The sequence below is a fragment of the Callospermophilus lateralis genome, unplaced genomic scaffold, assembly GCF_048772815.1.
Source record: "Callospermophilus lateralis isolate mCalLat2 unplaced genomic scaffold, mCalLat2.hap1 Scaffold_262, whole genome shotgun sequence".
Taxonomy (NCBI): Eukaryota; Metazoa; Chordata; class Mammalia; order Rodentia; family Sciuridae; genus Callospermophilus; species Callospermophilus lateralis.
In genome coordinates this window covers 1,371,514-1,388,986 of record NW_027513394.1, presented here as the reverse complement: position 1 = coordinate 1,388,986, position 17,473 = coordinate 1,371,514, and positions in this window count along the sequence as shown.

Here is a 17,473-nt window from a genome sequence, read left to right as displayed (position 1 = left end):
TTTTGTGTAGCACATATTTGCATAGACATAGGATTCATTTTCCAATTTTCCATTCAGAATACTGAATCCATGACACTAACCCATACCCTACTAGACTCTGACTACTAATTCTAATATGATGGAGAAAACTGACCCAAACAGAATAGAAATGCAAGCAGTTCAGAGGAGGCATGGTTTATACTTGGAGTTGCATTTTGCATTATGTAGGCTAGGAGTTATAAATCACGTCAAATTTTTGTTGAATTAATTCTCCATGTGCTTTTAAAGTTAACAAATAAGTGAATTCCTGTCTCCCTTTCTCTGTAGCCTATTCAGCACATGTATTTTTATATGCATATATAGAATCTTACCTGGTATCACATGTACATTCTTGTGAGGTGGTTGACTTAACAGATACAAATTGTGAGAAGAGATCACTTCTCCTAAACCATGTTGCAACTGAAAATTCAACCAATGGGTGATCTTCCTAGTAGAAAAACATTATACATTAATCCATATTAAGTAAAATGAATATTTTTGGATCTCTGGATGATATATATTTTATGAAGTATTTCGATTGGCATATATATTGCTACGATTTAATGTCTGTGAGTGTGTGTGTGTGTGTGTGTGTATTTTTTTCAAAATAAGAAATATATGTGTCTTATTTACACTCCCTAAATTCATTCATGTTCATATATGCGAATATATAATCAAGTTTTCACAAGATTAGTCTCAGAAATAGTCATCCACCTGAAATACCTATTTGTTTCCTCGTACTGAAAACTATCTTCAGTGAATGGTGCAAAGAAATCATATTTCTATAGTAACTGACCTAATTTAACATCAATGCAAGTAGACACCTATGAGACATGATATATGTTTTGACTTTCATTTTCATTCAAAACTGGTACATAAATATTTCTTCAGTTTATGCACATCATAGGATATATATTTCATTCACAAGTTCATAAATTAATAGGCATTTGTTCACTTTCAATCATTTCCTGCTTCAGAACACATGTATTTCTCCAGGTTTTTTGACTTGGCTTTTCATGAGAATTCTTTCCAAACGCATTATTTTCAATTTCCATAATCACGTTTGAAGCAAAACTCATACACTCTTATGATAAACCATAACCCTAATATTACTATTAGATATATAACTGGTTGGAATGAATGATCGTAAATCAATATAACATTTTGTATATTTTAAGATATCAATTCAATCCATTATTTAAAGTTCGAAACAGTTATATTATTTATTCACAGTATGGTCTATTCAGACATTATCTCTATATACATAGACACAGGGTACACCTATTTGTACCCCCAAACTACTTTACATGGTTTCAAAATATTGATCCCAGCAATGGTGGAAGAAATACTCATGTCCCCTGATCTACATATACATTTTATCACAGTAATATTCTGGACACAAAAAGCAAAGTTCACTCTTATGATTGTACCAATGCCTTAAAGGAAAGTGAGCATGGATTACTTAAAACATTCATGTACAGGTTGCCTAATGTGCTCAAATGTCAATCCTATTGGTGACTACAAAATTCTTTCTTCCTAAGATTATATATTCAACCTCAAGCCTGTTGAAAATATCTAATGCTATAACTCACTTTATACATTGTTTGATTTCCTATACCCTCTACTGATATCTGCTTTCCTACATATTTTCCCCAGTTCATAATTGTGACTGACTCTTCACATGAGCTGACATTTACATTCACTCTCTATGCGAAACCCTATTGCTAAAAAACTTTTGGTCCGAATCATATACTCACTCTTCTTTCTATACCTACCGAATATCTTCTTTATCCTATCGACAATCCCTTATTCAATGGATGTTCTCTTCGACATTCAATCATCCAAGGTACAATGTCCTATGCCATTCAATATATATTTATCTGAGACATCTGTGCAGAATGTATTTCAAAGCTAAGTATCCCAATCAAGGGCCCAATGCCCTTCTGGGCTTCAAATCTTACCTAGATTTCTGTTTTCATACTTATATTTCACCTGTATATTCTTGTAAATATCGCAGGTTCCCAATACCATTTTTTATTCCGCAAAATGTTTCCTACCCCAAATTGAACATGTTATTATCCCTAACCATACACTGTTCCCTCAATCTAACTTTACAGAATAGCTGTGACAGAGTTGGTCTTCCAATACAGGAATGTAGGGAATCTTCCACCTGCTGAGAACCTCAAAGGTCCATGCAGAATGATCCCTGGAGAAGATGTAGGCAGCTATGAAGGACCTGAGAGAGCAAAAGTCATCTTCCATGGCAAACATCCTGTACAGGATGAAGGGATGTGTCTGAACCAGCTTCTATCTTCTTAATGTAGAGAAGATGGACCAAACCAGGCCAGTTTGGAGAGCTCTGTTCAGGTGCCTATGGTTGATATAAAATTCTAACTTGTGAAAGTGTCTCAGGAAATAGGGGCAGCCTCCATCTCATGGGACACTTGGAAGCAAGTGTTTGGACAAAGTGGTTGCCAAGGCAGTGACCTCATTCAGTTCCTGATGAAAGTGAACTACCTCACTTTCTTGGTTATGGTACTCTCTGAACTTGGGATCCAGGAAGCCAGGCACCCAGTGCCAGTCCCAGTCCCAGTCCCAGTGGTCACACTTGTTTGGTTCTACCAAGGACAGAGTAAGTCTTTCTTGGTACCTACTGCGGTGAGTATTGCCAAATGCCAGGAGAGCTCTGAAGAGGGGCCTTTCCTTCGAAAGCAGGTAGTGGTTCATCACTGGCTCCTGACGACTTCACAGGGTGGACAAGGAGACCAGATCTGAAACAAGACAGGCTATTTTGGGGGAACATAATAAGTCTCACCTGTCAGAAGACACTCCGGGTACTCACAGACCTGCTTTGGAGAAGGAGGTGCCTTTGTGGGTGTGGGTGTTAGTTTGTGGTTTTGTCTCATGTTCTGAGAATAGGTAGGAAAGGTGGTTTGTTTGGTTTAAAATGGACTGTTTCTTATAAGTCGTTTGACAAGGCGAGTGTTTCTATGTCTAGTATCCCACTGTGTCCATGGTTGTAGGCATTAAAAAATAAAATGCATCAAGAGATGTATCCTGTCTAGAAGTAAGCTTCCCAGCATTCATCCTGCCCAGTTGATGAATGGACTGTGGCTTGCCTTATAAATGGGCAACACCTACTATCTTCCTAAGCTCCTGTTTTCTTCCTGAATTCTGGCCACTCTCCAGAATAGGCTCATGGTTTTGTGTCCAAGATATGTACCACCTCCAATCTCTGTGACATGGCCATGTACTCGATAGCTGAAGAGAATCGGAGCATCTCAGAAAACTCAGATATCAGTGTGACCAGGAAAGTCTCAGTGGAGAAGCCCTGATTTGGACCTTTTGCTTACCTATTGTTCTGTTGCCCTAAATGTCAGGAAAGTCTTTGACTCAGGCCACCCCTTTGTGAAGCCTGAAGAAAACAGTTTTCAAATGGAAATGAATTGGCATCACCTGTGGCTCTTTGCTTAATTGCTTGGAAAGGGATGTGTCTGAATCAGCCCATTGGCCCTGTGTAAGTCTGTTGCTTAGATTCTCAGCAACTGATGGATCTACAGAAAGATCCCATGTGTAAATCCAAAACCAAAATGGCCAAAAGAAGAGTAAATGTGGATGAAGTTCTTGCCTTCCTCTCTAAGGTCCTGACCTCTATCAAGTTAGAATAGATATCCTTTGGGTCAAATAATTTCTTCCAAGCCCTGCAGAGGCTAGGGCATAGGTGCTTGGATTTTCTCATGACTTCAATTCACACAAAGAATCAATAACCGACAGTCAGTAAGCCTCAAAATGGAGAAGCAGAGCAGTATTATGGGCAGGCCTATTTGATCACTCTTGGTCTCATGAAGGGTGTCCAGGCCACCCTGACTTTAGGCAAATGAGGCATAAGGAAGCTAATTTTGGACACTGTCTTGGGCTGCACCCCTCATGGAAACCTCCAGCCAGAGGTTATTATGAGTGTCTATATGGCAGAAGATGAGGGTCATGTGGGATCTTTTTGGTTTCAATTGTGGTCATTTGTGTGGTGGTTGGAAAAGAGATGATTGGGTCCACCTGGGTTTGAACTCTGGTGTGATCCCCTTAGAGACTGAGTTCTGGAATTGACCTCAGAGAAGAATTGCCATGAATTGTGTTGGGATTTTACGAGGCCACTCCTGACAGTCGCCCCTGGAAACTGATATCTAGGCCCAGGGTTGCTTTCCACAGATCACTGGGAATCTCAGCCAGGATATCACATGATTTTATTCTGAAAGACTTGGCAGTCATTGTTGAGAGTCAAAACACACATGAACCTTACATTGTAGACCTCAATGGGCCTGGCTTCATGTGAACTTTTGGCCACTCTTTGCAAAGAATTGGCTGTGAGAGTTCTCCAGAACTTTCATTGAAATGAGCTTCCTCAATATTTAATGGTTCCTAAATGAATTGAAACCCACAATGCCTCCAACTTGATCCTTGAAAATTGGCTAGATAAATACCATGAAATTATTGACATTCCCATTACTAGGTGGCACTGGAGAACTTTTTGATGTCCTGTGTCTGATCATGAGTGTATCAGACAGTTCCTTGATTGACTTGGTTTCATGAAAATGGTGTAGAACAGAAATACCAGTAAGTTGGAGCTTACTGAATAGTGGAACTAGAGAGGTGGTGTGCAGGTGTGTGATAAAACATCTGTGTTGTGGCCATGTGGATCTGACATTGGCTTGCAAATGGCTTGTGACTGACATGGTGCATCCAGCAGAAACTTATATGTCTGAAACCTCTCAATATAAAGGCATCTTTTTATATGGAGATTTTCAAGGCAATGTTCAGAATCAGTTTGTTATGGTCAAGGGGGAAATCTATGTGGGATTGAATCCTGGTTGTTACATTCTCCTGCAGACCCTGACCCACCACATGTGACAGAACTCCCTCCAGCACTGGGTCCCAGTTGAACTCATTGTATTTTGTGAAGCAAATACCAAACTCCCAGTGCAAGAAACAACTTGAAAAGTGGGGGATGACCAAATGGCTTCAAAGTCCACACAGGGAGACTCTTATCCTTAAGTGGCCACAGTTTACCTACAAAGAGTGAATTCAGCACTGCTGCCTCATGTCCTTTTGAAAATAAGAAACCATGTCCTCCAGGTCACATAGATGCAGACACAGCTTTGATGCTCTCAATAGAAAGGAAGCTAAAGCTCCTGATAACAACATATATTTCAAGTGCCTAACCTCAGAGGCAGTTTCTTAAGGAGTCTTTAGGCCGGCAGAGCTCCATGTTTGTGGAGTGTTTACCTGTTAGACCAGGACGCTAGAAAAGACCACTGACTCCAATTAAAATCAAATTAAAGCAAGCTTATTATTTCCACTGGTCAGGCTGCATCTCCCTCCCAAAATGGTGGTAACAATACAGCAACCCCACTTTTCCTACAGCCCAGCTTTATAGCCCAGAAAGTTACACAAAACGGGGGTTACAGGTAACAGATCTCTGACAAGCATCACACTAATGGTAGTTTAGATTTTTTTTTTTGCTGTCCCCAACATCAGAATTTATGAGGACCATTAGAGCCTCAGAGAGGGTCGTTTTCTGGCCAGGGAAGGCCAATATGTATGAGGTGTCACTAACATTTCAGAGAGGGCTGATATCTGGTCAGAGAGCAAGGAATGGGTGAGTTCAAGGCACTGGCTGGCATTCCAAGCAGGTTCAGAATTTCAGTAATTTATAGTTAAGCCAAAACTATCTTTTCATGGCTTTGTGGCAAGATGCCTACCAATTTTAATAAAAGATCAGGTTGGGTCTATCATTCACCCCTTTTCTAATGTGTCCCTTTCAAATCTTTGATAGGTTAGGGGAAGAGCACTGAGGAAATTTTAATCATTCAGGTAACAGTCTCCAAATTTTTAGAACTCACCCAAAACTGAATTCCTGATTGTACCTGACTTAATTATTTACTTATATTGATAGTCTATTTATTTTTGGCATCATTGTTGTAAGAAGAGAGGCATCACACATTTTGGCTTCTTCTGAGCTGAATGAGGGTGATGTGAGGGGGCATGGCATGAGGGAACCAGATGTTTTCACAGAGGGGCAACCTGAAATGTAAAATCAAGGGTCTATATGGTGACTTTACTGCATATAGTGTCCCCTTTTTCTTTTTCTCTTTTTTCAGAAGACAGAGGTGGCATAATCCTTTCAGTTCAGGTAAGGAAAGAGGGAATTCCCTGAAGCAACAGGGCTTTGGCAGCTGCTGCGAGTCCCTCAGTCCCTCCTTTTACTTACAGGATTAGCTTCTCTGGTTCGGTTCCACCCCAAGCAGGATCCATCTCCTAACATTTCAGTAGTCAGGTCTCAAAAAGGTCCAGGGCGGAGGGGGAGGTGGTATATCAAAATTTGTAACTTAAAGTTCGGTTCCTGACCTTGAAGCCAATTAATGCCAATTTAATAATGAGGACAGTGTTTGGAGAAAAAGAAAAATGGGGTTTTATTGCTTTGCTAACAAAGGAGAAACACGGGGGACTCTTCCAAAGTTTGTGACTCTCCTGATCTGCAGGGACAAAGGGTTTTAAAGTAGTTTCACTTGTTAACCTGGGAGATACTCAGTTCTTAGATCCCCAGCAGGTATTGCCCTCTGCAGTGGGTGTGCTCCAGTCAGCCAGCTAGGGGCTTCTCTCATTCTGCTTAACCAAGGGTGGTAATGTTCATCGCAGTTCCTTTAAGCACAGTCCAAATGGGTGTCAGGCTTACTTGCTTTATTACCCATTTCCACATCCAAGATGCTTAAGTTTTTACCACAGAAATCACACAACAAAATGCACAAAACGAACAAACAAACAAAAAAGAAAACATATAGAACAAAGAACAACACACACACAAAAAAAAAAAAAAAAAAAAACAGAAACCCTGCACCGAAACAGAAAATCTGAGGAGCAATGCAATGTATTGGTAAAGCTCAGGGGTACAAGTGCGTGTGTGCCCGTCGGCACCTCTCTATCCTTCCAGAGCAATTCCCTACAGAACAGAACAAAGAACGATTCTCCTTACTGTCCCAGACAGGAGTATATGTGAGCCTCCCGAGGCCACCTCTCTATCATCAGAATAGATCTCCCTTAACCGAATATTACATATTATAAAGGCACCACTTACATATGGAGATGTCCTCCACCAGGGGCTTCCTAACAGTTTTCGTTCAGTGGTTCACTGTAGTGCTCCCCGGACCAAATGCTCACTCCAAGGTCTTGGAACTTGGCTCTCCAGCCTGGAGCCCTGGAGGGAAGGCCAGCTTCAGAATTTCCAGCAGTCTGGTCTTGTGATATGCTTGGGCAGGGTCATCTCGCTGGGAAACGACAAAATATTAGACCAGGACACAAGACCACACACTCCAATTAAAATCAAATTAATGCAAACTAATTATTTCAACTGGCCGGGCTGTCTGTCTTCCAAAATGGCGGGAACAAGACAGCAACCCCACCTTTCTTAGAGCCCAGCTTTATATTCCAGGCAGTTACACACAAGGGGTATTACAGATACCAGAACTTTGACAAGAATCACACTAATGGTAGTTTACATTTTTTTTTCTGGCCCCAACATCAGAAATTATGAGGACCATTAGAGCCTCAGAGAGGGTCATTGTCTGGCCAGAGAAGTGCAATATTTATGAGGTGTCACTAAAGTTTCAGAGAAGGCTGCTATCTGGTCACAGAGCCAGGCATGGGTGAGTTCAAGGCACAGGCAGGCATTCCAAGCAGGTTCAAATTTTACAGTAATTTATAGTGAAGCCAAAATTATCTTTTCATGTCTTTGTGGCAAGATGGCTCCCAAATTTAATAAAAGATAAGGTTGGATCTATCAACCCTGTCCCTCACTTTTGGAAACCCCATTACCACCTACAAGGTGGTGAACTCCTGAGAATTTTCCATTACAGATAAGAATTCACTGATTTTCTAACTCTTCTCCTCTAATTGTGTCTTACTTAGAGTGAAGGTAATGTAAGGGCATTGTTCTGGATAAGAGTGGGAAGATTTTTGTGTCCCACATATTTGCATACACATTGGATTCATTATCTAATTTTCCATTCGAAATACTGAATCCCTGACACTAACCCATACCCTACTAGACTCTGAATACTAATCCTAATATGATGGAGAAAAATAACCAAAACAGAATAGAAATACAAGCAGTTCAGAGGAGGCATGGTGTTTAGTTGGATTTGCCTTTTGCATGATAAAGGAATGGTGTAATAAATCTAATCAATTTTTTATTGAAATAGTTCTCCATGTGTTTTTATACTTAACAAATATGTGAATTCCTGTCTCCCTTTCTCTGTAGCCTATTCAGCACATGTATTTCTATATGCACATATAGAATCCTACATGTTATCACACGTATAGTTTTGTGATTTGGCTGATTAAACGCTATTGGAACTGAAAATTCTAACTATCGATGAGCTTCCTAGTAAAACAACATTATACATAAAACCATGTTCAGTAAAATAAATATTTTTGCATCTGTGGATGAAATATATTTCACGATGAATTTTGATTGGCATATATATTGCTACTTTTTAATGTCTGTGTGTGTATGTGTGTGTGTGTATGTGTCCAGATTTTTTAAAATAAAATATATGTGTCTTATTATACACTCCCTAAATTCATTGATATACATGTATGTGGTTTTATAATCAACTTTTCACAAGTTTATTCTCTTAAATAATCATCCACCTGAAATACATATTTGTTTCCTAGTATTGAAAATTAACTTCAGTGAATGGTGCATTCAAATCCTAATCTTTCTACAGTAATCGACCCAGTTTAACATCAATGCAAGTAGATTCCTAAGGGTCATGATATGTATTTTGACGTTCATTTTTTCACAATACTGGTACGTTACTATTTCTTCCGTTTATGCACAACATTGGATATATATTTTATCCACAAGTTCGCAAAATTATAGGCATTTGTTTCACTTTCAATCACTTCCTGCTTCAGAACACATGTATTCCTCCATGATTCTTAACTAGTCTTTTCATGAAACTCCTTTCCAACACATTATTTTCTATTTCCATAATCACATGAAGCAAAACTCACACACTGTTCGTGATAAACCATAACCCTAATATTACCATTAGATGTATGACTGGTTGGAATGAATGATTGTATATCAATATAAGATTTCTTATATATTTTCAGATATCAATTCAATCCATCATTTAAAGTGGAACCAGTAATATTATTTATTCAGAGTATGGTCTATTCATACATTATGTCTATATTCATAAACACAGGGTACACCTCTCTGTAAACCCAATATAATTTATACGTTTTCAAAATATTGCTCCCAGAAATGTTGGACGAAATACTCATGTCACCTGATCAACATATACATTTTATCACAGTAATATTCTGGACACAAAGTGCAAAGGTCACACTTCTGATTGTACCAAACCCTAAATGGAAAGTGAACGTGGATTACTAAAAACATCCATGTCCATGTTGCCGAATGCTCTAAAAAGTCATTCCTATTTTTGACAACATATTGGTTTCTTCCTAAGATAATATATTCAACCCTGTTGAAAATATCTAATCCAATATCTCAATTTATACTTTGCCTGATTTCGTAATGTCTCTATTGATGTCTGCTTTCCTACATATTTTCCCCTTTCATCATTATGACTGACACTTCACATGAGCTGACAGTTACATTCACTATCTAACCAAAACCCTATTGCTAAAGCACTTTTGTTCCAAATCCTATACTCACTCTTCTTTCTAAACCTATAGACTATCTTCGTATTTCTACTGAGTCTCCCTGTTTGATTTGATGTTATCTTCTACATTCAATCATCCAAGGTACAAGATCCTATGCCATTGTATATTGATTTATCTGAGACATTGGTGCAGAATATAATTCAAAGATAAGTATTCCAATCAAAGGGCCAATGCCCTTCTGGGCTTCAAATCTTACTTAGGTTTCTGTTTTCATACATATATTTCACCTCTATATTCTTATAAATATCGCAGGTTCCCAATACCATAATTGATCCAGCAGAATGATTCCTAATCCAAATTGAACATGTTATTAACCCTAACCATACACTGTTCCCTCAATCTAACTTTACAGAAGAGCAGGGACAGAGTTGGTCTTAAAATACAGGAAGGTAGGGGATCTTCCACCTGCTGAGAACCTCAAAGATCCATGCAGAAATTATCTCTGGAGAAGATGTAGGCAGCTATGAAGGTCGTGAGAAAGCAAAAGCAATCTTCCATGGCAAACAACCTGGTAAGGATGAAAGGTTGTGTCTGAATCAGCCTCTCTCTGCTTAATGTAGAGAAGATGGACCAAACCAGGAATGTGTGGAGAGCTGTTCCCGGGTGATTATGGTTGATATACCTTTCTATCTTGTGAAAGTGTCAGAGAAAGTAGGGGCAGCCTCCATCTCATGAGACACTTGGAAGCAGCTGTTAGGACAAAGTGGTTGCCAAGGCAGTGACCTCATTCAGTTCCTGAAGGAAGTGACCTCACCTCACTTCCTTAGTGATGGAACCCGCTGAACTTTGAATCCAGGAAGACAGGCACCCAGAGCCAGTCCCAGTCCCAGTCCCAGTAGTTTTACTTGTTTGGATTTAACAATGAGAGAGTCATTCTTTCTTGCTAACTACTGATGTGAAGATGGCAAAATGCCTGGAAAACTCTGAAGAGGGGGCTTTCCTGAAAAAGCAGGTAGTGGTTCACCGCTGGGTCCTGACAACTTCGCAGTGTTGGACAAGGAGACCAGATCTGAGATAGGACAGGCCATTTTGGGGGAACATAGAATGGCCCACCAGTCAGAGGACACTTCGGATAGTCCCAGACCTAATTGGGGAAGGAGGTGCCTTTGTGGGTGTGGATGTGAGTTTGTGGTTTTGTCTCATGTTCTGAAAATAGGTAGAAAAGTCAGTTGGTTTAGTTTGGAGTGAACAGTTTCTAGTAATTCTTTTGAAAAGGCAAGTGTTTCTATGTCTGTGTATCTCACTTTGTCCGTGGTTGTAGACATTAGAAAGAGAATGCATCAATGGATATGTCCTGTCTAGTAGAAAGCTTCCCAGCATTCATCCTGCACATTTTATTAATGGATGGTGGCTTGCCTGATTGATGGGCAACATCTGCCATCTTCCTAAGTTGTTGTTTTATTCCTGAATTCTGTCCACTCTCCTGAATAGGCTCATGGTTCTGTGTAAAAGATATATACCACTTCCAAGCTCTGTGACAAGGCCTTATACTGGATAGCTGAAGGGAATTGTGAGCATCTCAGAAAAGTCAGATATCAGTGTGACCAGGAATGTCTCAGTGGAGAAACCCTGCTTTTGGCCTTTTGCTTACCTATTTTTCTTTGCCCTGAATGTCAGGAATGTCTTTGCCTCTGCCCCACACCTTGGGAAGCCTGAAGAAATCAGTTTTCAAACGGAAATAAAAAGGGCATCACCTGTGGCTCTTTGCTTAATTGCTTTGAAAAGGGATGTGTCTGAATCAGCCTCTTGACCCTGTGTGGGCCTGTGGCTTAGATTCTCAGCACCTGATGGATCTAAAGAAAGATCCCATGTGTGCATCCAAAATCAAAATGGCCAAAAATCAGTCATTGTGGATGAAGTCTCTCACATTCCTCGGTAAGGTTCCAGACTTCCATCAAGTGAGAATAGTGATCCATTGGGTCAAATAAGTTCTTCAAAGCCCTGCAGATGCTAGCCCATAGGTTCTTGGGTTTACTTATAAATCCAATTCAAATAAAGAATCTAAACCCCACAGTCAGTAGGCCTCAAATTGGAGAATTGGAGCAGTATTAACGGCAGGCCTATTTGATCACTCCTGGTTCACGGGAAGGTTGTACAGGCCTCCGTGACTTTAGGCAAATGAGGGGAAAGGGAGATTATTTTGGACACTTTCTTGTGCTGCGCCTCTCATGAATCCTCCAGCCAGAAGTTATGATGAGTGTCTTTATGGAAGAAGATGAAGGCCATGTGGGAGTGTTTTGGTTTTAATTGTGGTCATTTGTGTGGTGGTTGGAAGAGATGACTGGGTCCACCAGGGCTTCAACTCTGGTTTGATTCCCCTTTGAGATTGAGTACTGGAACTGACATCAGAGAAGTATTTTTAGGGATAGTGTTGGAATTTTAGGAGGCCATGCTTGAGAGTCGCCCTTGGAAAATGAGATCTTGGCCCAGGTTGTCTTTCTACAGAGCACTGGGAATCTCAGCCAGGATATCACATGATTTTATTCTGAAAGAATTGGCAGCCATAGATGAGAGTCAAACCACACATGGAGCTCACATTGTAGACCTCAATGGGCCTGGCTTCTTGTGACTTTTGGCCACTCTTTGGGATTTTCCATGTTCAGTAAACTGAATATTTTTGTATCAGTGGACGATATATATTTCATGCAGAATTACGATTGGCATATATATAGCTACATTTTAATGTCTGTGTGTGTGTGTGTGTGTGTGTGTGTGTGTGTGTGTGTATATATATATATATATATATGTATGTATATATATATATATATATATATACTCTCCAAATTTTTCAAAATATGAAACATATGGGTCTTAATGTACACTCCCTAAATTCATCCATATTCTTGTATGTGGCTTTATTAACAACTTTTCCCAAGATGATTCTAAGAAATATTAATCAACCTGAAATACATATTTCTTTCCTAGTACTCACAACTAATTTCAGTGAATGGTGAATACAAATCCTAATATTTCTACAGTAACTGACCCTGTTTAACATTAATGCAAGTAGATTCTTATGGGACATGATGTGTATTTTGACGTTCATTTTTATTCAACACTGGTATATTACTATTTCTTCAGTTTATGCACATCACAAGATATATATTTCATCCACAATTTAGCAAAATTATAGGCATTTGTTTCACTTTCAATCACTTCCTGCTTCAGAACACATGTATTCCTCCATGTTTCTTGACTGGTCTTTTCATGAGACTTCTTTCTAAACACATTATTTTCGATTTCCATAATTAATTTTAAAACAAAACTCTCACACACTTCATGCTAAACCATAACCCTAATATTACCATTAGATATATAACTGGTTGGAATGAATGACTTTATGAAAATATATGATTTCTCATATATTTTCAATATCAATTCAATCCATTATTTAAAGTGGAACCAGTTATATTATTTATTCACAGTTTTGTCTATTCATGCATTATCTCTGTATACATAGACACAGGATACACTTCTTTGTACGTGAATACTAATTTATAAGTCTTGAAATATCGCTCCCAGAAATAGTGGAAGAAATACTCATGTTACCTGATGTACATATATTTTTATCACAGTAATATTCTGGACACAAAATGCAAAGGTCAAACTTATGATTGAACCAAATCATAAATGGAAAGTGAATATGGATTACTAAAAACATCTATGTCAGGGTTACCTCATGTTTTCAAATGTCATTCCTATTGGTGACTACATATTTGTTTTTTCCTAAGATTATACATTCAATCTCACCACTGTTGAAAATGTCTAATTCTATCACTCACTTTATATTTGCCTGATTTCATAATGTCTCTATTGATATCTGCTTTCTTACATATTTTACTCAGTTCATCATTGTGACTACCTCTTCACATGTGCTGACATTTACCTTCACTCTCTAACCAAGACCCTATTGCTAAACAACTTTTGGTCCAAATTATATACTCACTCTACTTCCTAAACATACCGACTCTCTTCCTAATCCTACGGACTATCCCTGTTTCAGTAGATGTTCTCTTCTACAATCAATCATCCAAGGTACAAGGTCCTATGCCATTCTATTTAGATTTATCTGAGACAAGTGTGCAGAATGTAATTCAAAGCTAAGTATTTCAATCAAGGGCCCAATGCCCTTCTGACCTTCAAATCTTACCTAGATTTCTGTTTCCATACTTATATTTCACCTCTATATTCTTATAAATATCGCAGGTTCCCAATACCACTAATCATCATGCAGAATGATTTCTAACCCAAATCGAACATGTTTTTAAACCTAACCACACACTGTTCCCTCAATATGACTTTACACTAGAGCAGGGAAAGAGTTGGTCTTACAATACAGGAATGTGGCGGAATTTCCACCTGCTGAGAACCTCAAAAGTCCATGCAGAAATGATACCTGAAGAAGGTGTAGGCAGCTATAAAGGACCTGAGAGAGCAAAAGTCATATTCCATGGTAAACAACCTGGTCAGGATGAAGGGTTGTGTCTGCATCAGCCGCTCTCTTCTTAATGTAGAGAAATTGGACCAAACCAGGCTTGTGTGGAGAGCTGCTCCCGGGTGCCTATGGTTGATATACCATACTAACTTCTGAAAGTGTCACAGGAAGTAGGGGTAGCCTCCTTCTCATTGCGATCCTTGGAAGCATCTGTTAGGACAAAGTGGATGCCAAGGCAGTGATGTCATTCAATTCCTGAAGAAAGTAACCTCAACTCACTTCCTTGGTGATGGAACACTCTGAACTTGGGATCCAGGAATCCAGGCACCCATTGCCAGTCCCATTCCCAGTCCCAGTGGTCTCACTTGTTTGGATTTACCAAGGACAGAGTCAGTCTTGGTATCTACTGATGTGAGGATGGACAAATGTCATAATAGCTCTGAAGAGGGGCCTTTCCTGTAAAAACATGTAGTGTCTCATTGCTGGCTCCTGCCAACTCCACAGAATTGGCCAAGGAGACCAGATCTGACACAGGACAGGCCATTTTGGGGGAACATAGTATGGCCCACCAGTAAGAGGACATTTCAGATAGTCACAGATGTACTTGGGGGAAGGAGGTGCCTTTGTGGGTGTGGGTGTGGGTTTGTGGTTTTGTCTCATGTTCTGAGAATAGGTAGGAAAGTCGGTTTGTATGGTTTGGAGTGGACTGTTTCTAGTAAGTCGTTTGACAATGCGAGTGTTTCTAAGTCTGTTTATCCCACTGTGTCCATGGTTGTAGACATTAGAAAGGAAAATGCATCAATGGGTATGTCCTATCTAGAAGAAAGCTTCCCAGAATTCATCTTGCCCAATTTAAGAATGGACTGCGCTTGACTCGTGAATGGGCAACACCTACTATCTTACTTAGTTCCTGTTTTCTTCCTGAATTCTGGCCACTCCCCAGAATAGGCTCATGGATTTTTGTCGAAGATATGTACCACCTCCAAGCTCTGTGACATGTCCATTTACTGGATAGCTGAAGGGAATGGGAGCATTTCAGAAAACTCAGATATAAGTGTGACCAAGAAAGTCTCAGTGGAGAAACCTTGCCTTGGGCCTTTGCTTAGCTATTGTTCTGTTGCCCCGAACGTCAGGAATGTCTTTGCCTCTGCCCCACACTTTGTTTAGCCTGAAGAAATCTGTTTTCAAACGGAAATAAAAGGGCATCACCTGTGGCTCTTTGCTTAATTGCTTTGGAAAGGGATGTGTCTGAATCAGCCTCTTGGCCCTGTGTAAGGCGATGGCTTAGATCCTCACCACCTGATGGATCTAAAGAAAGATCCCATGTGTGCATCCAGAACCAAAATGGCCAAAAGAGCAGTCATTGTGGATAAAGTCTCTCACCTTCCACTGTAGGGTTCCTTAAATCCATCAAGTGAGAATAGGGATCCTTTGGGTCAAATGAGTTCTTCAAAGCCCTGCAGAGGCTAGGCCATAGGTGCTTGGTTTTTTTATGACTCAAATTCACTTAAAGAATCTAAACAACACAGTCAATAGACCTCAAGTTGGAGAAGCAGAGAAGTATTAACAACAGGCCTATTTGATCACTTCTGGCTCACAGGAAGGATGTCCAGGCCACCCTAACTTTAGGCAAACGAGGGGCAAGTGAGGTCATTTTGGACACTGTCTTGGGCTGCACCACTCATGGAAACCTCCAGCAGAGGTTATGATGAGTGTCTATATGGAAGAAGATTAGTGCCATGTGGGGTGTTTTGGTTTTAATTGTGGTCATTTGTGTGGCTTTTGGAAGAGATAACTGGGTCCAACTTGGCTTGAACTCTGGTGTGATTCCACTTAGAGACTGTGTTCTGGAACTGACCTCAGAGAAGGTTAAAGGTCCTATGTCATTGTATATCGATATTTCTGGGACATTTGTGCAGAACGTAATTCAATGATAAGTATACCAATCAAGGGCCCAATGAATTTCTGGGCTTCAAATCTTACCTAGATTTCTGTTTTCATACTTATATTGAAAGGTTAATAAAATAGGTACTTGTCACTTGCTGTTTTTCTGTACGATTAAGAAAACACTGTTGAAATCTTGAGAACTGTTTGCTATTCTTGGTCCCAGAATGTGTTGTCCCCAACTGCCAAACTGCAGAATGTACTCCGTCACCTATTTGCACGCAAACCGCCCCCTCACCCTGACCCATCAATAAACTTCCCTCCCTGCCCTCTCTAAGGAAAGTATATAAGCACTTCTTAAGCTGTTCTCAGGGCTCTCTGCTATATTCAAGTGAGCTCTGAGCCCTTGCATGCCAGACCCGCAATTAACCCTTTGCTGTTGCATGAGACAGTCTCTTGGTGGTCTCCTCCTCCAACGCTCGCCCGATCTTTACATCTGGTGGCCCCAGCGAGATCCAGCAGCCACATACGAAAGACCCCCAATAAGCTCCTCTGGGTTAAATAAGGCCCCTCTTTCTGGTTTCAGTTTTCAGGTTAGGGCTTGGCAAAATTGCTATCGGTGACGAGCGTGAGCTCTCTCCGATGGTAGCTGACAGATATGTCATAGAGTCACAAGCCATGTCCCTGGGGAATGGACTCGGGAACTCGAGGAACAATAGTCTCCTCGATTCAGTGACATTTTGTTTCGGATTCGGTATTGCAGCCCATCGAATTTGCCAGTTACTCAGTCCTGGTTTCACTATTGGATGTCCATTCCCTGTCTTTATTTTCTTGTCTTGTCTGTGTCGTGTATCCTTGCTTTCACTGTCTGTGTATCTTTCTTAATGGGACAGAACACTTCAATGCCTCTGTCCCTGATCCTTGATCATTGGACCAAAGTCTGCTTAAGGGCTCAAAATCTTTATTTTTCAGTAAAACGCCAGACCTGGCAGATTCTGTGTCTCAGAATGATCCACCTTTGGAGTCAGATGGCCCCCAGAAGGATCTTTCTACTTCGCCACGCCAGCCAGACATTCTGACTCTGGAGGATGACTAAGAAAGTCGGGGCTCAGATCTTTTCTCCTAACTCAGGGTAACTTTTGAAGTATAGGGGACCCCAGTAAACTATGAAGTGAATACAGAAGCAGTATACTCAGCCCTTAAGGCCCCATTGGGCCCTCTATCAAATAAAAGGTCTGTAGTTCAAAGGGCTCATGGCAGTAAATATCGGGCTTAGACAACTAAGAGTACATTGGACCTGGGGAAAGGAAACATCCATCACTCCTTCCTTGTAATCCCAGAAGGCCTGTACCCATTAATGGGCAGAGATCTGCTCACCATGCTCTG